Source organism: Sinocyclocheilus anshuiensis, unplaced genomic scaffold, assembly GCF_001515605.1.
Source record: "Sinocyclocheilus anshuiensis isolate Anshui unplaced genomic scaffold, SAMN03320099.WGS_v1.1 scaffold1626, whole genome shotgun sequence".
In the NCBI taxonomy this organism is placed as follows: Eukaryota; Metazoa; Chordata; class Actinopteri; order Cypriniformes; family Cyprinidae; genus Sinocyclocheilus; species Sinocyclocheilus anshuiensis.
In genome coordinates this window covers 1,258,481-1,285,603 of record NW_015547254.1, presented here as the reverse complement: position 1 = coordinate 1,285,603, position 27,123 = coordinate 1,258,481, and the positions used below count along the sequence as shown (strand labels likewise).

At 37.1% G+C, this 27,123-nt stretch overlaps 1 protein-coding gene across 1 annotated transcript in view; it reads left to right on the top strand.

The window, feature by feature from the left end:
• Nucleotides 1–27,123, top strand: part of ctnnd2a (catenin (cadherin-associated protein), delta 2a) — a 179,813-nt gene that overhangs the window by 57,031 nt on the left and 95,659 nt on the right. The gene's annotated exons all lie outside the window — the stretch shown is intronic.

Sequence of the window (27,123 nt, the reverse complement as noted above, 5' to 3'; positions counted from 1 at the left end):
AAGGGGTTTTCAGGGTTTGTGTGTGTCACTTTTTGAGGGCCTTTTGCTAAATATTTGACAGTCCTTGCATTTGTATTATGGTGAAATTTATTTATTTATTATTAATAAATATTATTATTTATTTTAATTCAAGTTTTAGTTTAGTGTTTTGGTCTTTTTTTAGTTTTGATGTTGTTACTTTTTTATTTTAATTTAGGTTCTTTATTTCTATGTTTCTATTTCTATTTTTCCCCTTCTGTTGTTTTAGGTTTTATTTAATTTTAGTCTATGTATTGTTCAAAAGTTTGAGTTCGATAAGATTTTTTAATGTTTTTTAAAAAAGTCTCTTACAGTATGATCACCAAGGGTGCATTTGTTTGATGCAAAAAAATACAGTAACATTGTGAAATGATTTTAATATATTATAAAATGTTATTTATCCTTGTGATGGCAAAGCTGAATTACTGCAGTCTTCAGTGTCACATGATCCTTCAGAAATCATTATAATACACATTTAGACAGTCTATCATTTTGTAGCCATAATGGTGCAGTTGACTTATCAAAGGCTAATCCTGCTGGGTCATCTTTTTCTGTCTGCTGTTTACGTAAATAAGGTAATAAGGATAAATATTTTAGCATGTGATACACTGTTTCTCTCGATTATGATTCTGTGTCTTAGACGGCTTCTAAGCATAAATAGGCAAATCACTTTTTGTATTTATTTGCATTGATTTAGAGTGAGATTTCTGGCTAAAATAGACTGTTACTTGTTGCTTGTATATTTACTTAGTCAATACCTTTTGGAAGTATGTGGTTTATTGCATGGAAATCAACAGAAATACAGATCAATTTCTCAGAAGGATGATATTTCTAAAGCCCCACGCTGATTATAGATACGCTTCCTCAAAACGTCTGATCATAGAAAATATGAAAGGGAACATACACTACTGTTTTTTGTTTGTTTGTTTTTGTTGGTTTTTTTCAAAGTTTTCAGTTTCAAATAAATGATGTTCTTTTGAACTTTCTATTCATCAAAGAATCCTGGGAAAAAATGATGGTTTCAACAAAAATATTAAGCATATTAGAATTATTTTCAACATTAATAATTAGGAGAAATGTTTCTTGAGCACCAAAGCAGCATATTAGATTAATTTCTGAAGGATCATGTGACACTGAAGACTGGAGTAATGGCACAGGAATACATTTTAAAATATATTAAAACAGAAAACTGTTATTTTAAATTGCAATAACTGACCATATTTTACTGTATTTTTAATCAAATAAATGCAGCCCTGGTGAGCATAAGAGACTTCTTTAGAAAATATTTAAAAATCCTAAATACTTACTTCACATAAAAAAAAAGCATATTTAGCATATTTTGCTGCTTTTGTGGCTCTGTGTTGTTGTACATATTATTGGATGGATTCTGCATTGCTAATGTGTTTTGTGTAGTTGTTAGGCAATGCTTGGTGGTTGCTAAGGTTTTAAGAATTATTTTATAGTGTTACTATGCAGTTGCTAAGGTGTTCTGTGTGGTTACTAACATACTCAGAGTGATTTCAATGTTTTGCTATGCAGTTGCTATGGTGTTTTAGGTGGTTACAAGGGCATTAATAATAGAACATCTCTTCTCAGCAAACCATACGATTTTAGATATAATTCATGTCCAATGTACAAATTGAGGAATGAGTTATGAGAGTCGCTAACCTAACCCTAAGTATGAAAAAATAGTAACAGTGACACTTGCCTTAGCAAACACCATTATTTTAGAATTGGCTACTGGTGACTGGGGGTATTAGAATGACATATAAATAATACTTATTCTACACACCTTTCTGTAATAATACACTAGATACCATAAGGCATCATTTTAATATTTTGGTCACACTTTTAGTTTGGGGACAAATTCTCACTATTATCTAACTATTAACTACATCTTTTGCCTCAATAAACTCCTAATTTGCTGCTTATTAATAGTTAGTAAGGTAGTTGTTAAGTTTAGTTATGAGGTAGGGTTAAGGGATGTATAGTCATGCAGAATAAGGCATTAATATGTGCTTTATAAGTACTAATAAACAGCCGATATGCTAGTAATATACATGCTAATAAGCAACTAGTTATTAGAATTCCTCCCTAAACTAAAGTGTTACCACTATTTCTAGAATTCATCAATATGGGGAAATCGTGGCCTAATGGTCAGAGAGTCGGAGGATGGGTTAAATGCAGAGCACTAATTCCAAGTATGGGTCACCTTGGCCACATGTCACGTCACTTTATTTGTCAGGTTTTCCTTTGTTTTCACACTTTCTCTCAGTACCAATCAATTATAACACTTTATTTAATTTTAAAGGAATTGTTGATACGTGTGAAAGTATGAATTAAATCACTAAAAACTTTTATTTTCCATTTTTTTCGTTAATTAGATAGCGTTGATCACGTGTTGCCATTATAGAAAGTGGCTCCTCATCTGCTCAGTGTTACAGTGTTACAGTGCTCGTGAAAAACTCGACAGCAGATAATTAGTCATGAGTTGTGGTGACATGCACTGGCTCTCATGCACTCATACTTGGGCTAATAAAGGCTACTGCAGTCTAGCAGTGGTGCTGTTTAGTGTTAGTCTCTGCAGAGCTTATGACTACATACTATTAGTGTTGGAGATGTTACTTTGAAATGGTACAAGCTGCTCATAATGTAAAGCAGCTACAGTCAAACAACTAAAAGTTACGTAGCTACTAACACAAAGTACACTAAAGCCATTTAAGGAGTCAGTATAGTTTTTTTTTACAAATAATATAGATATTATTTAGCATCTTACTTCCTAAACTTTTGTTTAGTTTATTTGCAGGAATTCAGTCTAGAATATCAAGAGAAAGTTTAGGCATAGCATGTTCTGTTCAATCCCAAAATCATCATTGACGGTCAAACAGACCGCTTGATATGCTGATAAACATGGAATTTCTCCTCATATAGATGTCTGATGCAGAGTCTCTTTGATCTTTATTGTGCACTTTTATAGTCTTTTATAGTGTGGAGGGAGTGTATTTGTTTGAATAGCATCAGCACTAGCAGCAGAACGAGTGTATGAGCTCTTTAGTCTGAGTGTGACTGAGTGTGATTCATATAAAGGCAAGGCTGTGCCTGGAGTCATTCAGCCTGAATGGAGCGTAACTGGGACCACCCACTTTTTCAACAACCTTGGTTGAGGAAGAATTTTTCCCATTAATTTACTCCATTGGGATTTTTTTTTTTAATTCTGAAGAGATCCAAGATTAAAAATGCATTCAAAATTATTTGAAGATAGAAGACAATATTGCTGCAGTTGACTATATAGTATGCGAAGAAAATGTCTGCCAAAAGAGTCATATGTCCGAATTCATTCGAAAAACAGTATCCCATGAGGCCACGGGAGTGGATCTATGAATGGCAGTCAAGCGACGCAACTGTCACTGTAGGTCACAATGACAATATCAACATGGCTGATGTAGTACATCTAAATTTCATACTGTATAGAACATACTTTTTTAAGAGTTGTAAAGTAGTTCAAATTTGAATGTAGTACCTACTGAGTATATGATTTCAGATGCACCACATGTCTTTTATACAGCAATGAACTACACATTCCAAGATGCATTGTGAATAATGTAATCAAATCATGATTCATTGAAAAATACTAATTAATGATTGTATATTTAATGTAATTAAAGTTAGTTTTCTTTGTGTAGAGTCATTTGCAATGCTTCATAGGAGTAGGAGTTCATTACAGATACTATTTGGCTTGCTTCTCATTGACATGCTAACAGCAGCTTCTCTAAATTGGTGGATCCAAGACGGATCTCTCTTCAAGAGTAGTGTGATTCTTTACTAGAATTTTGGCCCTTAAAAATATTTTAAATTATTTAAAAAAATTAAGAAAGAAAATTACCTTGAAATCACATTCATGGGGTCTGCATAATATATTATCATTTAACAATAAAAAATTTTATAAAAATCATTGTCTCTAAGGAAACAATTAATGGTGTTTTTACTTCAGGAATCCTTTTGCTCTATTGGATTTATGAGTGAACATGAGTGACTTAAACACTATATGGCACTTGTTTCTTTATGTGACAAAATTTTAGCTTGCTCTCTGGAGAAAATGGCTTATTTAATTGCAATTTGTGTATATTTTCATGCGTGATAATAAGCTGTAAGTGGGTTGTGATTCTAATGAAGGCTATTTCTGCTCTGTTCTAGTGTTTCCTCCCTAGAGATGAAGGGATGAGGCAGGACAGGTATGCTAACCACACACTGCTACAAGTGCTGCAGCTCATAATAAGTTTAGACATCCTCAGCCCACGGCAAGTGTGAAGCACTGCTAAAAAGTGGTTTTTGTATGAATTTGTAAGGGCAAAGTGTGTCCTTGGGTGAAACACTAAACTATTCAAAATGACAAAAAGACAGTCTTTGACCTTTCCACCTGAAAGCGGCACGTGGTACAACCCGAACCGCAAGAAACAAAGTACAATACTGACAGTGCTGTATAACAGTACAAAGAAAGAATTGTTCTCAAGTGTCAAAACTCAAGCAATTGTTATCCACAAGTTGTCAGAGTTGTGTGAAATCAAAAACGTATCTTAGACAGGTGTTTGGGAGTTGCGATCCATGTATGTGAAATCCGTCAATGACACGTTGTGATTAAAAATGAATAGCGCATTAGCAAGTTATTAACGTTCATCATGCGGCTAAAAATATGATTAAAGCACTCAGTAAACCGTCAAACACAGCAGCCAGTCCTGTTCACATCGGGGCCGAGACGCTTGGCACAGGACTTTGCGAGAAAATCTTTGGCAGACGTTATCGTATTACGGTTGCTGATGTGGTGCGATAAACAGAGTTATGAGCCACCTGCAGCATGAGAGAACATGGAGGAAGAAAGGAGACTGAGGGATGAAGATAAATGAGTGTGATTGAATGGGGGTTATTGATTTGTCAGCGTATCCCGTAGAGCTGTAGAGAATAAGGGATTGCCGTCGGAAAATAAAGGGGTCTGCCCTTTGCCTTTCCCCTTTTATTGATCAAAGCTAAGGTGCAAACCTCCTTTTCAAAACAGTCATTATTACCAGGGCACCAAGGAGCTTTTTCTCTGCTTTGTTTTAATGTAGATGTGCACTCGAGTGCTGTCCTTGTCCACTCAGGGACAAAAAGATGCTTCTGCATTGACATATACAAATGCACACTGTGATTTACAGAAAGCATCTTGTGACACTCAGACGTGAGGAAGGTGATGCCCTTGAGTGACTTAAGGGTGGCTAAAAGAAAGAGAAAAACCTGCAGTGCTTGTAAAAGTGTGGTTGGTATTATTACTGTGGCAGAGTGGCAATTTGATACATTAAGCTTCTTATATACAGCAGTGCTGTGCTAGTTATAGCAAAGCAATGGTATTTTGATTGCTACATTCACCTGTTGAGTGATTTTAAAAACATTAATTTGACATCATTATTGACACTATTTCAGGCTCTTAAGTTCAAAACTTCTTCATACCGTCATAAATTGACTAAAAACAGGGGAAAAAAATATTTTCATTTGTATTTTATTTTTTTAGCATTTTATTCATCAGTTTAAAAATCTTGCTTTTTTTTTTTTTTTTTGCTTGAACTCAATTGACATTGCAATTATGAGGCAGAGTATAAAAACAAATTAGTATTTTCATAAAAACCTGCCACAGAACTCCCATGACTTCTCTTTTAAACATTTTTTTTTTTGTTATAAAATCCAAATAAAGTTGGCGATAAATAGCAAAATTATTAAATGCTGTACATGAACATTAAAATACTGTTTTTAATTCAGAATCTTTTATAATTTGACTGTGTATTTTCCTAAAGCCTCCTCTAAAATTACTCAAAAAAAATACTCAATTTACACTGTACAAAACACCAGCATAACAACAAAATGACCACTACTGTACAACTATATTACAATAATATAATGCAATCATATTAATCCTGAAGTCATCGTTTGCTTTGGTCAAAAACTGAGACACAGGTGGCATCAGTAGCGTTCGTATGAAACACAGAAAGAACAAGTCAATAAGAGAGACATGAAAGAGGCACCAGTTTCAGATTCCTGGCTGGCTGGACATAGCTGGTTGATCAGCTAAGACCAGCCTGAACAGCTAAAGAAGAGGTCAAAATCCACCTAAAATCAGCCTAATTTGTCAGCTATGACTAGGCTGGAATAATCAAATAATTCATGAACCTGATTAGTTTAAAAACACTGATTTATTCAGGAACAAAAGATTCACGCAAATGATTTATTCCAAAGCGTTTCATTCATTCATAAACGACCAGTCACTGAATCATTCATTCAACCATTTCATTCAAAAACTATTATTCATTCAGTAGCTCCACTACTGTGTGTTCCTCGGAAATGCTTGACGGTCCTGCACTGGATTTGTTTGGAACTAATTGTGTATATTTTGTCTTCTTTTAATGTGCTATTGTTTAAAATCATTTTCACTTTCGCATTTGGTTTGAATATCAGCGTAACTTTGATGCAGTTCCCCTACTTTAAGAACAGCGATAGAAAAAGGTGGTTGTTATGCATCAGAAACACATGGCTCAAGGTTTATAAGACCTCCAATATAGAATAAAATGCTGGAGACTCATGGCCTCTACCCCAGCCATGCTATCATTAACCTAACCTTGACTTGACTTGATAAATCACCATTCTGTGCTTCCCTTCACAAAGACTTATAGACAGCTGCATCTGTGACCCTGAGTGCGTCATTGCCCTCACATCTATGTTCAGATCAGTCTCTTGAGAAACCTCTGACATGAAGATGTGGATAGCGAAACAGAACGGCACATATGATGTTTTGTATTATTATGAATGATGCTTTTACTACAGCATGTAGTTACTTTGCAATGCAGGAATGCAATTGACATTGACACAGTGTACAGGTGGGTTTATCCTGTGTTAGCATAGAGTGAGGAACATTATGCATGCATGACTCCAGTGTGACTCGGTACCAAGTGCTTTATAATGGAAATGGAAGACCTCGGGTTTTGTGCGCAATAACTGTGTAAGCTTCAGCCTTTGTTGGTGCATTCATTGCTGTTTAGTTTTTTTTTTTGTTTTGTTTTTTTAGTTTGGGTAGCAAAGAGTTTTGCAGTGTTGTCACATGTTGTCACATATGGGGAGACGGCTTTGTCATATTTCATACCATCTGCACCTGGTGTTTATAGTAATTGCTGTCTGTCAAATGTTCCACTAGCCTGTTTGAGCTGATGTTAGTGTAAATGCATGTATAAATGTTTGACTTTCGCTCTTCTCATTATTAGAAGTGATTATAATTATTCTAAGGGGTTTAATATCATAAATAAAATAGACCCAATCATTGGCGTACCAGATGCTGGACACAGCCGACAAGGTGGGTGGTTTTAACCATACAGTGTCCTGAAAGGTATTTGAACACTTAAGCCACACACTAAAATGTATTTCAAAATAAGCCACACTTCAAAATATGTCATTGCATTTTTTGCAACTTATTAATCCAAGCAGCATCTGCAAACAAATTATGTACCAAAATTTACAGTATTTTAAAAGGACAGTTCACCCAAAAATTTAAATTATTTCATCATTTGTCGTTTTTTCCTGTAGAACATAAAAGTTTTTTTTCCGTTTGTTCTTTTTTTTTTTTTTACAATGAAAGTCAGTGGTCACCAAAACATTTTCTTTTGTGTTCCACAGAACAAAGAAAGTCATACGTGTTTAAAATGATATTTTATTTTTATCCATTATGTTAACACAAACTCGGATGTGATCCAGCTGAAGAATATCCAGATATGGTTAGCATAATTTTATAGTTTAAACACTTTTAAATATTAGCATTTTTCTTATACACACATTTTGTTTTGCGTCAGAAGACATTGATTCATCATCAAGTCATATGAGTAACCATTGTGCTTGGTTTGTTTCGTTTATGAAGTGTTAGGGATACTATGCACTTGCATTATATTGACTCGTAAAGATGTAATTATTCTTCTGAAAATCTTCAAGAGAATCTAAGGGTATGTTTACATGACAATGATGTACTAAAACTTTTTTTCCTTTGCAGTTTTGAAAAGCTTCGCATACAGATGACAAAGTTGTTAAAACAATTCCCGTTCACATGGATCCCCAAAAACAACTAAAAACACTGTATTATGCACGCCAGACCAGTAGTTGGCAATGTAACTATGTAAAGAAACACTACGAGCATGTGCATAATGTCACTGTTTTCACAAATTTATGTTTACACATCGATAATGCTATTATTTTAAAAAACTTGCACTTTGAAACTCATTTTCAAATGTTTTCTCTTTTTAGGTGAAAACAATGTTGTGTAAAAGCATATTGAGAGAATTTTCATTTTTGGGTGGAGTATCAACAAAAAAAGTGTTCTTGGGCCACTGTAATTTTGAATTGGGTCCTCACTCTGAAACAGGCTTGTGTGGTTGAGCATTAAGTATGGTATAGTGTTTGAGTGCTACTTGAGTGCTCTGTATTCAAGGAACTAAAGTGAAGTCTGTATGGATTTGTGGAATAGACAGACAGTGAGTGAGTTAATCAATGAACGCAACAAGCTATGCGGTACTCAAGGTTAGTGCACCGCGCTGGTTGTGTCAGATACTTTAAAGGGGTCATATGATGCAATTTCAATTTTTCCTTTCTCTTTGGAATGTTACAAGCTCTTGGTGCGTAAAGAAGATCTGTAAAGTTGCAAAGACTAAAGTCTCAAATCCAAAGAGATATTCTTTATAAAAGTTGAGTCAACCACACCTACCTAAAACGGCTCGTTCTAACACGCCCCCACATGTCTACGTCACAATGTGGGAAGATTTGCATAACGCCACCTTAATGTTCAAGCAAAGAAAGAAGGCGTAACTTTTATTCTCGCTGTTGAATAAAACGCTGCCATGTTGTGGAGTTGCTGTGTGTTTCGTTGTGAAAGCGAAACTACTTTGTTTGGCCTTCCAAAAGAGGACACGACTAGAAATCAGTGGTTAAGTTGTCTTTACAACACTGTTCCAGAACTGGATAGCTGGCCAATCAGAGCACACCTCGCTTTTTTTTAGAACGATGAGCTTTGTAAAAATCGACGCATTTCTGAAAGGCGGGGCATAGAAGAAAAACAATAATGTACATTATATGGAAAATAATGTGTTTTTTTAACCTTAAACCGCATAAACACATTGCATTACACCAAATACACAACATAATGTTCTTTTTAGCAACGTCATATGACCCCTTTAAGATCATTTAATTGACATTCCAACAGTGTCAGGTTGGATAAATACGAAAATGTTGGCTAAGCAAAATCATATCTTTAATGTTTGAGGTCATTACATTTTTAAGCATTTATGAATATAACATTCTCTGAGGTGGTGTGTTTTATGCGGTTAGTGGCAGAGGTCTTTTGGATGTTTCTTGTGTTTGGTCGGTAAGATCAGAGCGGTCGAGATTCCAACAGGTTGAATCTTGAAAATTACATTGTCCTGACAGTGTCTCAAACCAAATCAAGCATTCAAAATCTATTTTTTGAGTCAGTGAGGTTGGGTAATAAACCTAAAGGCCATTTTACACTGTACATAGTAACCACAAGATCCCAGTTCATTTTTAGCAGGAGAGAGTCAGCACTAAAACCGACTGCAAAATCAGCTTTGTCATGCACGACTTAAAGTGCCACATGATGCACTAAGTTTTGGTGATATCATTATTATTAGAACAAAGCAAACTTCATTTTGCTTTTATGTGTTAAATTCCCTTCAGAATTGTTGTGTCTGAAGTTGCTCCCTGTTCCCTATATAGTACACCAACATTCATTACATAGGGAATGGTGAAAGAGTGAATTTGAATTGACACCTTAACTCTAACTCAGAACATCACATAGAAATTAAATTGTGAAATTGCCAAGCATTTTTTAAATGTATTTATTTATTTAATAAAATAGGCCTAGTTAAATTATGCAAAGATGTGCTTAAAAACTGTGTAGTCTGCAAATCAGTCAAACTTGCATCAATATTACAAGTGTTTTGGGTCATTTTCATAAAATTGCACTTAAAACTCACAGACCCTCCATATATTTACATTAGAAAAGATCAAAAGCCTGTCTGACAAAATTCCCATGACAACAGTTGATTGGTCAGTGGTGTTTTTAAGGTGGGGCTTATAGTGAAGGGTCACAACTCATTTGATGGGTTTTCCTAATTTTTTTCTTTTAATTTTAAACACACAGTAATATTATTCACATTATGTCTTTGCTCACAGGCATTGAGCTGAAGCGGTAACGGTCATAGTCACGCTGGCGTTTTTCATCACTTCAGTGTAAAATACCATTTATTTGGGTGGTGGGAAAAAATGGTGTGGAAGCAATTGTCATTTAGAAATTGCTTGTAAATTTCACAAATAATTACAAAGAAATGGCAAATAACGCATTGAATTTACAGTGAAATTTTGAAGTTGAGAGACTGAAAGTATTTTCTTGTAAAACATACTCCAGTAATCTTTGTTTAATTTGCAGCTTCAGAAAAAAATACTAGTGTAGAATTTAAAAAAAATAATAATAATACTGTGTTCTGCATGTTATTTTGTTTGTTTTCATTTGTTCAGCGTAGTCTTTTAATCATATTTCTAACTGCACAAACAAGCCGCAACCAGCAAATACAGGAATGCTGATTGCGTCTTGAGCCTGAAAATTGTGGGAGTAGATTAATCCTGATTGTGAGGAGCTTAATAAAAAGGACGGCGAACACATGGAGGTGTTTACCACCATCTAATGCGATTAATCTGTTTGAAAGATGGGGTTTGATTCTTACATCTACAGTTTCAGAAATCTTTCAGTCTGCCCTGTCTCTCTCTCTCTTTTTCTCTCCAATACATTTGTTCGTAAACCCATAATTGTTCACAAATAAACTTGCGTGTTTCATAATGGCTGTTATGCATGCTTGGCTCTGTTGTGATTCAATTAACTACTACTTAACTCCTAATAAGCTATACAACGATTACTGGATGACATTAAGTGCTCTTGACCAATTAGTTTTATAAATGGCTGTCAATATGAACACGGTTGACCTCAAGACCTCTGTATATAGCTTAACCATTACTAGCTAATTCATTATTCTCAATCACTTTTGAAATTTCTTACTCTCTAAATTGTAAGTGCAATTGTCACAACTGTTTTATGTGGCATCATGTCTGCAGTCTAATTCACCCAGATCATTTAATTCATTCTTTAAAACCTAGGCTAGTTATTATGTCAGTAAATTGGCCAATGCCAGCAAAATCAAAGCCCTTCTTCATCATGTTTTCTTTTATTTTCCTATCCAAAAAAAAGAAAAAGTATATACACATTTGCACACAGTACATTTATTTTTGTTGCAAGCAGAAAAGTCCCATTTGCACATCCAATTGTACACATTTCTTACATGTATAGTCATATATATATATATATGATACTAAGGGGACTTTAACATTGGCAGTGTAATTCGAAACAGGGCGTGGTTCACATGAAAAAATTGTAATATGAAATCTGTTATGCGGACCTGGGAGCTCACAGGGGTACCAAACCCGATACTACCTGAAGGAGGTGGTCTGAGTGGAACTGTGGCACCGTTCGCGTGAATGTGAAAGCAACTTGAACTCGGGTGCGCACTTGATCAGGAAGTAAAGTAACATGCACATACATTTTGGCTGATGACGACATCATTACTTCAACAAAACACTGTAAGGGATGACAGTGGTGATGATTTACTTTGGATACGAGCAAGAATGAGCATGCAGTGTAATCATATAGTGAGTGCAATCAGAGCAGCAAATAAATGGCTTGCAATCAGCTGTCTCCTCAAAACAGTCTGTTTGCAAGCCTTCATGCAACGCACATACAGTAAACGCAAGAAAGAAAAACTCAATATATTCACCCTCGTTCTGTTTTCTATCGTGTGATGTATGCGTTTGTGATGCCTTAAGATGAGCACAAATGCACCAGGGTTCGAAATAATCAAGTAAGTGTGACAAACGTGCCCAGTGTAAAAGCCCTCTAAAATAACACTGAAATAATGTCAAAATATATACAGAAAAATTGTCACAAAATGACATCCAGGAAAGCTTTCAGACTTAACTAATTGATTTGTAAGAATGTGATTGCTATTTCACGACTATGGCAGGTCATTTACGATTTAGCAGACATCACAAACATTCCAGGTCATATTTATGGAATATACGTGGACGTCTGACAGATTTTGTTATCTGAATGGATCATTTGCATATGATGACTCAAGATGAAAGAATGTTTAGAAGTTGTGAAGATAATGACAATTACTCTGAGAATCGACTCCGTTTTGATTTTCAAGTGTGTGCGTGTAGTTATTGTGCAAATTTTAGACAAATGTACTTTACTCTTTTACACATGTGCCAAAACATGCAATTTGCCTAAATAAATAGAAAATTGTGAACAATTGTGAAATGGTGTGAACAAGACACTAATTGTCCAGAGATCTTAACTTGTTTTGAGTGCAATTTTCTCAGCCAAAGCGATTGAGAGTAATATAATGCTTAATGCAGTTTATGAAACGCATGTATAAGATATTGCTCCATGCATCTCAGGTCTTTTGTTTAACTTCTGGGCCACAAGAGAGGGCAAACCGTATTTTCTTTGTCTTTATTTATCTTAGACAGCTTTCTGAAATTGGCCATCATCTCTCCCAAAAGATGAGGCATAAAACCAGACTCTTCAGGGGGAAAACGTGAGGATCCATTTATAAACTCAGGTGGGGCTATTTGCCGAGCAATTCTGAAGCCTGTAGCTCGTCTCTGGATGGAGGCTCAGCAGTCTCTTTCCAGGAGCCACTAATATCTTCAAAGGTCTTCTTCATCAAATCTTTGACCTGCCTCGAAATGAAAAGCAAATGTTTGCCGCATCGATGCTGTGCACATACACAGGCATACGTGAGTCACCTCTCTCTTTATTTGTTCTGCTCATATTTCCATGACTGGGAATGTGTGCTGACAGTGAGTGATTTTGTGGTTCCGTTTGAGGGTCATACATTGCGTCCATTCCCTCATCACTGTCCTTGTTGTTGTGGGATTACACCATGTTCATGGAGCGCCACGCAGCAGTTGAGTCAACAGCGCAGCGTCTAGCACTTAAACCCACGTTGCTAAAGTCCTGTGGTTCTCATTGCTTCACCCACAGAACTACAATCCCGTCGTTGACGCCAAAAGGGTCAGCCGTTTGAATAAGCCTTCTGGAAGTCACACAAGGACATTTACATCAGCGTAATACTCGGCACTGCTAGGAAGGCTAGCGGAGCTGCTTCTGTCAGACGTGGGCAAAAGTCTCTGCGGGATGAAGAATTCTGCAGTGACAATCAAGTTTTGCATGCTGTGCAACATATTCTCGCTGTTTTCTTGCACACACCAACACAAATACACACAGACATGAATGCTAATATGATGTGACTTCAGCAAGCTGTGTACTACATAAACGAAGCTAATCCATAATGCATTTATCCCTGCGGGTTATTAACTTAGCATGTGAATCAGGCCAGAAGGCTGTCCCAACTCCACTTCAGGGTATAACACTCAAACACTATCTACCCGACAACCTTCGATTCACGCTCATCACTTCAGTAACAGCCTTTGAGGGCAAAATCACTCCGAACTGAAGAGCAGAAATAGCCCTGACTTTTCTTCAGCAAATCACTCCAAAAAATTTCAAGCAAAGCTTTTCATAGTACTTTTTGTCTTGTTTTGCAGTGCAAAATATAGAAACATTTATAGATCAAGAGAATTTTACTTGAAAATTAATATAATTAGTTATTTTCAGAGGTTTGATTTTTTATTTATTTACTTATTTTAATCATTTGGCTTTTTTGTGTTAAAGGAATAGTCACCCAAAAATGTCATCATTTTTTCACCCTCATATTTTTGGATTAATTAAATAATCGTTTGCAATGTCTTCCACACACTTTGTCTCAATCTGCATCAAAATCTTTCCAAAAATTGGAAAATTAAACAGCATTTTATCAAACTTTGATAATTGCCTTCATTTTTTGAGCAACTGAGAAGACTACATGTTATAAAAAAATCACCTGTCAAGTTTCCAAATCTATGTGTCAGCCCACGAAAGTCAAACTGAACTACTACAGGGACTCATCTCAAGATCACTCATTTAACAGTTTTTCTATTACCAAAATTATGAAAAAGTAAAGAATAGAAAATTATTAAAAAATATTAAAATCAGGAATGTCAGAATCAGAATGCGTAGTTCCTGAATTAAAAACAATGTCAGTCAAAATATAACATACAACTTGCTGTTCCCATCAGGAAACAACTCGTTGAACGATGTTTACTAACCCGGCAAAGTTTTTTAATTATGCTTTGATTAGATTCTTTTCAGCATACAGTGTGAAAAGTGTGTCAGTTCCCTGATCATTCCGATTCAATTTCAGCGAATAAAGAACAAACTTATACAAATTTATATTTATACATTTATTCAAGAGTCATATATTATGTATGTTACCATCTCTGACAGAAAGCGTATTGAAGCGACTCAGGTCTCCATTTTCTTCTTCTCAGAAAGCAATAATGTAGTCAAAACATCCGGTAGTGTGGGTTTTCCAGGAAATAGGTACTCCCTGGACCTCTGCTCCTCATAAATAGGCTACTATTGTGTGTTTTGCACATTAATCAATGGTGTGATATTCAAATGATGTGGATTTGAAAACAAATGTATTGTAAGGTAATAATGACTTAGTTGTAATATTTCACAAAATCACTGGTTTTACTGTTTTTGATTTAATAAATGCAGCCTTGATAAGTGTAAAATACTTATTTTCAGAAACTTTTTTTCTGTAGTGGCATAGGAAAATTAAAGGTGAACAAGGAGAACACGGGAGGACAGGTTGTGCATATCACATGTTGCCATGCCCCTTTAAAACCCTCAGTAATCATAAACGTACACACACCACTGATTACATCGTAGAATTGTGACGCCATTAAAACAAACACAATATAGCCACCTGGTTATCGCTCTTCTGTAAATTGCGTACCCATTAAAATTCATCACACTGCAATGAAGAGGATTTGCAGTGGCAAATGTATGCATGCATATCAAATATAACCTTTAGCTAGCTTAAGGGAAGGGAATACAGTAGCTTCTCTCTGGGACTGTGCTCGCGCAGTCTAATCCCCCTATAACTATATTTGAACAATCCTGTGTTTCTGCAGGACTGCCTGCGTCTCGTGGCATGTTATTAATGCATTGGCTCCAACTAGCTATTAAATCCCACACCTTTTGATAATATTTTTGGTGCTGTTTGGCTGCTAAGTACCTGTGTGAGGTTTATTTTTTGTCTTCTTGTTCCCTTTTGATGTTTGTTGGCTTGTTCTGTTCTCTTTCAGCGTTTGAGCATCACAGGTGTATCTGAGGTCTCTCTCTGTTTGTCAGTATGGAATCTGTCAGGTCAGGACGCTGTCTGCAACCAGGAGATTTGAGATGAGAGACAGACAGTGTGGTACTGACAGCCGTCCATATGGTCCTGGCAGCTCATCTCATCAGAGACAACGCAGTTATTGAGCAAATCCCAAAGCACAGGGCAACAAGAGGGAAATGCATCTGTCTCTGTGTAAACAATACTTGAATAATAACAGAATACTGACACATTAACATACACAGGCACTTGAAGTCATTAACTTACTTGCCTATTGCTACGCATATAATATGCAAATTATATGACCTGCTTTAGACAGTAGAGATTCAGGTGTTAATGTGAAGGTGCAGCTCGTGAAATTTAGAACATTTGAAGAGTCATTAAAATATCATTTGTAGCTGTCAGGTACAACATGGCATCAAAGCATCTTGCAGTGACTGGGAAATGCAAATACATAAGGCCTTTTCACATGGCTTGCATCAACATTGCCCAGTGCATTAAACTATATTGAGGGAAGTATCAAATTATGACATAACCCGAGTATGCAAATTATACTTTATCAAGCTACTCATAATTTAAGGTAGTTAAACTACAGTAAAGCTGATTTGAAAAGTAGTGAGCTTAAAGTTTGATACTAATAGGAAATATTTCTTGAGAGAATGGTTTCTGAAGGATCATGTGACTGAAAATTGGAGTAATGGCTGCTGAAAATTCAGCTTTTCTTTCATAAGAATAAATTACATTTTAAAATATGATAAATACAAAACAGTTATTTTAAATTGTAATATTTCACGTTTTAGTGCTTAACTGTTTTTTTTTGGGTTTTTTTTTAATCAAATAAATGCAACCTTGGTGAACATAAGACATAACCCGAGTATGCAAATTATACTTTATCAAGCTACTCATAATTTAAGGTAGTTAAACTACAGTAAAGCTGATTTGAAAAGTAGTGAGCTTAAAGTTTGATACTAATAGGAAATATTTCTTGAGAGAATGGTTTCTGAAGGATCATGTGACTGAAAATTGGAGTAATGGCTGCTGAAAATTCAGCTTTTCTTTCATAAGAATAAATTACATTTTAAAATATGATAAATACAAAACACTTATTTTAAATTGTAATATTTCACGTTTTAGTGCTTAACTGTTTTTTTTTTGGGTTTTTTTTAATCAAATAAATGCAACCTTGGTGAACATAAGAGACTTGTTCCGAAAACTTGTGAAAAGTGTGAAGTAAATTGATTATTTTGAACAGGTAGATGGAGCAATAAATTAGCAAATGATTAAAAAAAAACTTCATTCATTCATTCATTGTACTTGAATCATTTTTTTTAACCAGTTCATTTAGAAGAACTGTCCAGATGAACCAATTTACTAAAATCAATTGGAATTCTAAATGCTGCACATTTGAGAGGATAAATTAGAACAACATCTTTGGTTTTTGTCAAGTAGATTTTTTTCTACAGCAGCTTTGCTACTTTTTTATTCTACTGAAAAAATGTAGGTAAGTTAGTAGTGTTTCTGCTTTTTGCTGGTGCCATTGTTGTTAAAATGCAATTATAGGTCTGAATCTCCTTGTTTATTTGTGCCACGGTGATGAACAGCATCCTTTTCTCTCCGGTTCCTCCTCATCTCCACCACTTCCAGACCTCAGTGACTGCACATAAGACACAGCTCACATGTATAGCACGTGTCTGTCATATATCATACATCAAATAACAGTTAGTCAGTCACAGGGGATGAAAACTACACTGGACGCAGCTCAAGCTAAAAGTAAGGGCTTGGAGTCCCAGAGCCTCAGATATCACATTCACTGAGCTTTTGGACTGACGTCTGTTCTTTCTCTTTTCTTCCTGTATGCTTTGAGTTGTCACATTATTTATTTAGGCCAAACCCAACTAGTCATAACTCTCTCTGGGCCACTGAGGATTGTGTCATTAACACTCCAGAACTGAAGCAGACATTTTGATCCATTTATCAGTTCACAATTTCTATAAAAGTCTTTTTCCTTGGTTCATCAATATAATGAAATTGACACATTTACTATTGGACACATTAGCTATTAATGCAGTATTCGTAAATTGAAAGATTTGTTATGTACTTTAAATGCTAGTCTCAAATCTTCTGACTTTTTACAGTCTAGCTGATGGGTTTGTGTTGATGGTGTAAGTTTGTTTGTTTGCTATGGCCTTTACTACCTCTTGCTGTCTCTGAAAATAGACTGAACTCTAAATGGACCGAGGCAGTAAAAATTTAATATGGCATCTCCTATTGTGTCCCCAGAAGCGTTACCTCTTTTCTTGCAGTTGTGTGCACTTTACTGAAGAGCAGAGCAGAGCACTGAAGAGGCTGCTGTTGAAAGAACTTTACACACTGATGCAATAGCATGAACTTTGGGGATCCTCTGTTTGGCCTTGCTTTTGTTCAGTAGGAAGAATTTTTTTGTCACAGTCTGTTATCATGGTTTTGTTTGTATATCGATAGTGTTGTGGTGATCTGGTTATTCTTTTCATTTGGTTAGTTGGGGTCACTATAATAAATTGGTGTGATAATTATTAGTGTTTATATATACAGTATATATATATATTGCCATTGGTCAATATTGAATATTTAATTGTGTATGCAAATTATATTTTCGATTACCTTTGCTGTCATCTAATGCTCACTTAAATGTAATCTTTAAAAACACTAATAATTTAATAAATGCTGAAGTTAAATATCATCGTGAGCAAATCTCAAAATTAATGTAGCAGTTTTTATCATTTTATTTTAATTTTTTTACACTACCGTTTAAAAGGTTGGGTTTGGCAAGTTTTTTTTTTTCTAATTTATTTATGTATTTATTTTAATGAAAGTAGTCTCTTATACTCACCAAGTCTGTATTTATTTGATCAAAAATACAGTATATTTTTCTGTATTTTTAGTAGCCATTGCATGTCACATGATCCTTCAGAAATCATTCTAATATGATGATTTGGTGCTTAATAAACATTTGTTATGAACTATCTTGACAACAGTTGCTGCTTAATAATTTTGTGGAAACAGTGCTCAATTTTTTTCAAGATTTTTTGATGAATATAAAGTTTAAAAGAACAGAATTGATTTGAAATAGAAAACTCTAACTTAAATGTCTTTTCTGGCGCTTTTGATCAATTTAATGCATCCTTGCTGAATAAAAGTAGTAATTTCTTAACACAAAATTACCTCACTTGCTGAGCCCAAAAGTTTGAACAGTAGTGTGTGTTAGGAACTAGAATATAATTTTAATATCAGCCATACCACAAAAATGATTACCTGCTTGTTGACTAGAATTTGAATATTGGTTCATTCCCACTTTTCATACATTAGATTGTTAACCATGTGTCATTTTAAATTATATTGGCTGGTGTAATGTAATCCTGGGTTATTTTGTTCCACGTTGCACTGTTCACAAATACATCGCACAAAAACAGTGTAAATTGAACTTTTGTCTTTAGAAACCTACAACAAAAACAAGACAAAACTTAGAGGCAGTTTGTAATTGACCGTCTTTTGCTAAACAACTCGCTGTTACATTTTACGCTAAAAAAGTGCAGGGTTAAAAGTAGTGCTAACCCCATTTCAGAGTGACTAGCGTGAAACGTGGCCTTTACTGAGGGGTTAAAAGAGACTTTAAACCAGGGGTTAAGCGTATGTGTGCATTGCATTGCATTGCAAAGCCTTATGTTGATTTGGAAGTGTTTTCTGGCTAATCTTGTTGGGCATCAGCGAGAACTTGTGCAGAATGTTTAAGTTTTGGTATATCTTTGCTTTGCACTCAGAAGAGGTGGAATCATGAATTAAACATCTCCTCATCCCTCTCTTACTCGCTCACTCTGTTTGTCATCTACCTTTTTTCTTAGTGTTTATTCAAAACAAACAGAGAAAGAAACCCACACAAAGATCTCCTAACACATGTATTGATGGATCACTCATCTTGAGAGGCAGCATTCATCTTTTCCTTTCACACTTTCCCCAGCATTATCTGTGTAGGAGTTTCTGGAAGCATCTCTGTCCGTGGTACAATTGTTTATGCCGTAGCGCCGATCTCATGCAGGTTTTGTATCCGCACAGCTGTGGAAATGTTTTATTGAAGATTCAAATGGCCATAAAGGACTTCCCTAAAAATTGACCAACGTCCACCATTTAGAGCCTTTAACTGTGTTTTTATCCCACAAGGGAGATTATTTTTTCTTTCTCGTGTTGTTACAGTGAATAAGCGCATTTGTTCTCCTTTGTACCTTGGCAGCACTATGAAAGACTGCACTTACTGTGATAAAAAAAGGTTGAGGGAGAAGTTTTAGCATGGCCAGATTCATCAAACTTGGTGAAACAAAGCACAAGGAAGCAAGCATGCTTCTGTACACGCGCTCTGATGGGATGTGAGAGTCTAGGAGGGCTTCTGCCCTTCATTGGTTGTGCTGTTTTTCTGAGGCTGTAGTAAGTATGGCGCCAGATGCCACAGCAAGCTTCGAGAAGATGGTTTCTGACGTGCTTTCTGACAGGTTGCGTGCGGTCTGGCACAATATGCCTGGAGGAAGGTGAGACTTTATCCCGTGCACAGTGCTAATGTGTGTTTTTATGGGTTTTATATATAGAAAAGACTTGAAATAGCACAATAGGACATTAAGTCTTTTTCATCTAATTGGGATGCAGTTCCCATGGGAGCCTGTTGCACGGTCAGATTTATTGGATGGGATTATTTTCAGCTCTGCTTACTCTCTGGATGCATGCTGGGACAAATAGATTGTATCGCAGCTTTAAGCCACCTTCAGAACTTGCGGAAGCTACAAAATCCTTTCCCACAGGCCACTTTTAGCAAAGATCTATTGTGGAAATGGACATCTATAGACTTCACCTGATCCCTTGCAGAGAATATGCTAACTTTCTTGTCGCATCAGATCTACTCAGAGGAAAGTGTTTGTATATATTTAGGAATGGATTAGTGGTCATATGATATGGGTTATTCAATATCTGATGCACATGCTGATATTGATACAGCAGAGTGGCTGATGGTCTAAATGTACAGTACTGACCATCAAAATGCTGTAGAATATAATATAATTTACAGTCATTTTAAACAAAGAAATATTGTTAATTGACCACAAGTATTTAAGATTATTTCTAAAAAGAAATTTAGACATTAATTATTACTTATGGTTTGAAAGTTTGTGAATTTTGCCCTGAATTTTGTATAAAATGTAAGCAAAAGGAAAAAATGAAAAAAGGAACTTTATGAAGTAAAATTAATAACATTTATTTAAAATTCATAACTAATAATATTTTATATATTTGCTTATTTGTTATTTTTAAAAGATATTTGGTACACATATTATTATTATTATTAGTAGTAGTATTGTTATTATTATTAAATATCTTCTAAATAAGTAAATGTTTAATATATATATATATATATATATATTATGTCAGGGAGTATCTGACACCAGTTCACATTCACAATCACAGATCTCACTCACCTGGATTCTGATCACCTGCACCTGCCGCCACCAATCAAGCCACCTTCAAAAGCACGCTCCTTTCAGTCACTCACCGTCCGATCTACGGGTTACTACAGCAAGCTAACCAGACTTCATTTGGTTATTTACCTGTTGTCTCTACTTACCTCTAGTGTCTCCTACGTTCCAGCGATCCTGTCCCTTGTTGATCCCGTTCATTCCCCGGACTCCTGCAACTGAGCAGACTCCAAGGACCCAGAGTTAAGAACCCTCAAACTCTCTCTTGTTCTCACAATTTACCTGCCCTCTGTCTTCGTTGCCGGCCTCAGTCAATAAAACACCTTGTTTGCACTCTTACCTCCTGTCTCTGCCTTGTGTATCGTGACAGAAGATCGGACCCATCTAAAGATGAAGTTAGCCCCCATTAATGTGTGCCCCAGGAAGGAGGATGAGTTCTCTGGAGGAGGTACTGTTTTTATCTTCCAGGATGGCAGGTGTCTAGAGGACTATGTGGAGGAGTTTATAGACACCTGCCACCAAGCCACCTGCAGTGACCTCACTTTGATTGAGGGATTCAGGGTTGGGCTGGATATGGGGATCCAATTTGTTATGCCACGAGGAGATCCCAGCTGGTCATTTGCACAATACCCGGACTCCTGCAACAGAGCAGACTCCAAAGACCCAGAGTCAAGAACCCTCAAACTCTCTCTTGTTTTCACGACTTACCTGCCATCTGTCTTCGTTGCCAGCCTCAGTCAATAAACCACCTTGTTTGCACTCTTACCTCCTGTCTCTGCCTTGTGTATCGTGACAGAAGATCGGACCCATCTAAAGATGAAGTTAGCCCCCATTAATGTGTGCCCCAGGAAGGAGGATGAGTTCTCTGGAGGAGGTACTGTTTTTATCTTCCAGGATGGCAGGTGTCTAGAGGACTATGTGGAGGAGTTTATAGACACCTGCCACCAAGCCACCTGCAGTGACCTCACTTTGATGGAGGGATTCAGGGTTGGGCTGGATATGGAGATCCAATTCGTAATGCCACGAGGGGATGGTAATTTGCCCAATACCTGAACTTTGCATTATGGATTGCAGGATCCACATATGAAGTTGGCGAAGTGGAGGTTAATGTGGCAAGCCCAAAGAACATTAATGTGGCAAGCCCAAAGGTCATTAATGTGGCAAGCCTGCCAAGCGTTCATGTGGGCCCAGTGTCGGTGCCAGCCCCCGTGCCCGCTCCTCGTAAGCGCCTTCCAGAGCTCGCTCCAGTGTCGGCTCCAGCCGCTAAACTCACTCCAGTGCCAGCTCCTCGAAAGCGCTTTGCTGTGCCTGCTCCTCCAGAGCATCCGCCAGTGCCAGCACCACGTAAGCGCTACCCTGATCCCCAGTTTAGCCCAGGGAGGGCTCCCGTTTCCGAGTTAAGCCCAGGGAGGGCTCCCGTTTCCGAGTTAAGCCCAGGGAGGGCTCCCGTTTCCGAGTTAAGCCCAGGGCGGGCTCCCGATCCCCAGTTAAGCCCCGGGAGGGCTCCCGATCCCGAGTATAGCCCACGGAGGGCTCCCGGTCCCCAGTTAAGCCCACGTAGGGCTCCCGGTCCCCAGGTAAGCCCACGGAGGGCTCCCGGTCCCCAGGTAAGCCCACGGAGGGCTCCCGGTCCCCAGGTAAGCCCACGGAGGGCTCCCGGTCCCCAGGTAAGCCCACGGAGGGCTCCCGGTCCCCAGGTAAGCCCACGGAGGGCTCCCGGTCCCCAGGTAAGCCCAGGAACGGCTCCCGGTCCCCAGGTAAGCCCAGGAAGGGCTCCAGGTCCCCAGGTAAGACCAGGAAGGGCTCCAGCCCCAGAGCTCGCTCCAGTGTCGGCTCCAGCCCCAGAGCTCGGTTCAGTGTCGGCTCCAGCCCCAGAGCTCGCTCCAGCGTGTCAGGCGGCGATAATGGACATGGCGCTGCCCCCGGGGTTCTCGGCACCCGTCCTCACCCCAGAAACCACGCTAACACGCCACTCCGAGCCTCCTTCGCCTCCGCTGGTCCCGTTCAGCTCCATTTTGTCGCCTTCGCCTTCGCTGGTCCTGTCCAGCCCTCAAGAGCCCGCTCCTGCATATACCCGTGGCCGAGCCAGCCAAGGCCACGGAGGATCCACCATGACCTCCCGAGTCCCCTGATCCGCCATGGCCTCCTGAGGTCCATGATCCGCCATGGCGACCCGAACTGCCTGCTCCGCCATGGCTCGCGGAGCTCCCTGATCTGGGGAGGGGGAGGTAATGTCAGGGAGTATCTGTCATCTATCACCAGCTCTGGACTCCATATCCCAGAATCCTCCTCGGCTCACACCAGTTCACATTCACAATCTCCAATCTCACCAGATCTCACTCACCTGGATTCTGATCACCGGCACCTGCCGCCACCAATCAAGCCACCTTCAAAAGCACGTTCCTTTCAGTCACTCACCGTCCGATCTACGGGTTACTACCATCCTGTTCATTCCCTGGACTTCTGCAACAGAGCAGACTCCAAGGACCCAGAGTTAAGAACCCTCAAACTCTCTTGTTTTCACAATTTACCTGCCCTCTCTTCGTTGCCCGCCTCAGTCAATAAAACACCTTGTTTGCACTCCTACCTCCTGTCTCTGCCTTGTATCTTATTAAATAATATATTTAATGTGTGTATCATTTTTTTTATATTTGTATACATTTTAAATAAATTTTATTAAAAATATATTACATTTTATGTTATTATTATTTTATTATAATATTTATATCTTCTAAATAAGAAATATTAACTTTTTTGTTATAACATGTATCTGTGTATATATTTATCTCAGTACACAAATGTTATACATTTAAACAATATTACATACTATTCAATACAATTTCATACAGTTACTCATAATTATGCAACAGTATAAAATCTATTTTATACATTTATACTCATAATTCCCTCCAGTATATTTGAAACCATAACGTTTACTCATGAGATTGTCACACATTAGTCTTCCCATCAGGCCGTTTAGTGACTAAGGACCTGATGTAGACAGCTGACTGTGCGCTTGATGAGCAAATGAGCAGTAGAGCAGTATTCCATCATTTGTGAATGTGTATGTGTATATGTTAGAATAATTAGTTTAACCTGACCTGTACCACCTATTCAGATATCAACTCCTACGCTCATCAGTGCAAATCCATTTTTAATTGGATACTCTATCTGATGAGCACTATATCACTGGGCTAACGGTGTCCACTCATCACCTTTGGATGTGTGTTTTCACATTGTCACTTGATGTTTTCTCTGTATAAATAGGCTTTGCTTCATATCTACTGATTGCCCACGCCATGTTTCTACTGGTGCACGCATTCCTGTCCCCCTCTCTCCCCGTTTCCTCCATAATTGACACGTATGTCCTTGGACGCGATCTAACCTTAGAGCCTCTGAGGGAAGCGTCCCAAGGACGCTACTTTGAGCAATCCAGAACATCCTTAAAAAGAAAAACATCCACCATGGAGGCAATCTTCAGAGATTCGGGATATGGCGTTCCTCTGTCACTTACTCCCTTACACGATCATTTTCATCAGTATTGTTGAGCTGCGACTGATGGAGTAGATCTGACACTCCAGAGACCCGAGAGATCGTCCATCTCAGGCTTTCAAAGACATTCATTTAATGTTTCATGCCAGATGCAGCCTGACCTCTAGATGTATATCCTCAAATATGCCTCTATTTAAAGTTGTCCTGTTGAGGGGAGAGAGGAACATATGTATCTGTTGCTTTGTCATGATGTTGCTCAGTAATGCAGCAAATCAAGGTAATGAGCAGACTGCACACTTTTTACATTTTTATGGGGCAAAAATGGCATAATTTAGTGGAATGTATTTGAATATGGAAATATGCGTCAAGTAACAGGCAAAAGTGTGGACACACTTGACTGAATATGTTTCTTTATGCAAAAAAAAATTATGCAAGAAAATTTTATTTTGTTATGTTAAAAAATGTTATTTATTTGGAAAGAAATTAATACTTTTATTCAACAAAGATGCATTAAATTGATCAGAAGTGACAGTAATAACATCTATAATAATACAAATGATTTCTATTTCAAATAAATGCTGTTCTTTTGAATTTTCTATTCATCAGGGAATCAAAAAATGTATCATGGTTTCCACAAAAATATTAAATAGAAAAAACTGTTTTTTAATATTCATAATAGCAAAAAAAAAAAAACGTTTCTCGAGCATCAAGTGAAGTTTCAGAAAACCCAAAAATGTCAGAAAATTCAGTTTTGCCATTACAGGAATAAATTATATTTTAAAATAAAATTAAGTAGAAAACAGTTATTTTAAATTGTAATAATATTTTTTTAAATAATACTGTTTTACTGTATTTTTTTATCAAATAGATGCAGCCTTGGTGAGCGTAAAATACATCTTTCAAAAACATTATAAAATAAAAATCTTACGATCCCAAACTTTTGAATGGTAGTGTATAAAATACATGAAAAATATGAATTAAACTAGTTATTTATGTATTTATTTATTTATTTTTATATTTATTTTCAGTTGAGCAGAGTAAGGGGGAAAAAAACAGCCAACCCAGCATAGCAACTCCTTCAATAATGTTGGAAGTGTATCCCAGAATGCCCAGAGTGTAGAGGTGTAATCTAAATCTTTTTTTTTTTTAACATTTACAAACATTTTTTGGTTGTTACATAATTCCTATAGTTCCCTTTTCTTCTATTTCAGATATTCAATGGCTGTATTATTATTATGAAATGTGGAACATAATAATAAAGAGTGAGGAAGTGTGTCTAAAATGACTGCTGCTGTATATAAATATAAAAGATGTTGAATTAAAATTGATCAAATACCAAAAGAGTTTATGAACAAACATGCAAGTAAGGTTGAGTTGACGTTTGTGAATGACAATCATTTGGAGTTCTGTAGAAATCTGTTGCATTTCCTGCTGGAATTCTGCAGTAGCAGGCCTAATAATGAGCATCGGCAGTTCAAAAACTCACTCGCACGGTTGCTTCAACCATCTCGCCTTTTAAAGCGAACCAAGGACTCATTGTGCGGCGCGTCATCTCCTTTTGATGTGATGTCACATTAGTAATAATCGTGTGACAAAGGGTACCAACTTCTTGACAGGCCTTCGTTCCGCTCATCTTTGCGCGGCCTAATTATTTCAGGTTTGATGGTGTGAAGTGGAGTTTGGACCTGTTCTGTCAACGTATTTGTTGGCGGTTACAGCCGAGTGAGCAAAGACACACAGGCCTTTAGAGACTACAACATCAGCTTCCATCGCCAGGCATCTAGGCAGGGATTTATTAAAGTCATATCACCTGGGTAGCAGCACTTAATATGCAACATGGCATAGCACCCGGCTTAATTAAATTACTGACAAGGAGTTTGACTCTTTAATTGTGTCACTATCTTCCTGAGTAGAATAGGAAGATTGTTGGGGCCTCTAGGTTAATTCAAGATCATAGCTTAATGAACCTGAGTTTTGCTATCATGATGCTGGCATGCTGATGAATAGAGCGGAGATCTCTTTTGTTTGTTTGTTTGTGTATCCATTTATTTTGAAATAGCTTGTGGCAGTATTGTCATTTTTATTGTGAAGTAAACTATTGAGTAATTAATCTGGTTATCCTGAAGATTAATCCGGTACACTGTAAAACCCGATAAGTTCAGAATGCTCAGTTTTTGTGGACACCAATTACCTCAAAAAATGTAATTAAGCAACTCAAATTTTTTGTTAACATTAATTATAAATAACAATTAAGTCAAACTAAAAAGCTTAAATTTGTTTTTGCTTAATGTTTAAGTGCAGTGTACTTAAAATTATTGTTTATCATACGTAATGTTTTTCATTTACCAATTATTTTAATTCAGTAGTGCTTTATTAAATACAAATACTAACTAAAAAAATACACTTATGAATAAAAAACACGCACAACTGTGGCTATACAATTGAGGATTTTTTATTCAGCCTTTTTTAAACCGCATGAACGGTGTATTTCTGAATGTAAAACACTGGAAGATCATCTCATCACAACTGCAGTGCTTGCAGGACTTGTGGTGGTTTCGTTGTCCATGATAACAAAATCAGCAGGAGAGATGTTTGTGTCAGTGATGTCTGGCTCGCCAAATTCCTCCTGGAATAAGCACAGAGGGTAAAACTTTAACTTTAGAGACTAAAAGTAGACATTTATATTTACTGCCAATAGAGTGGGGGAACTATAA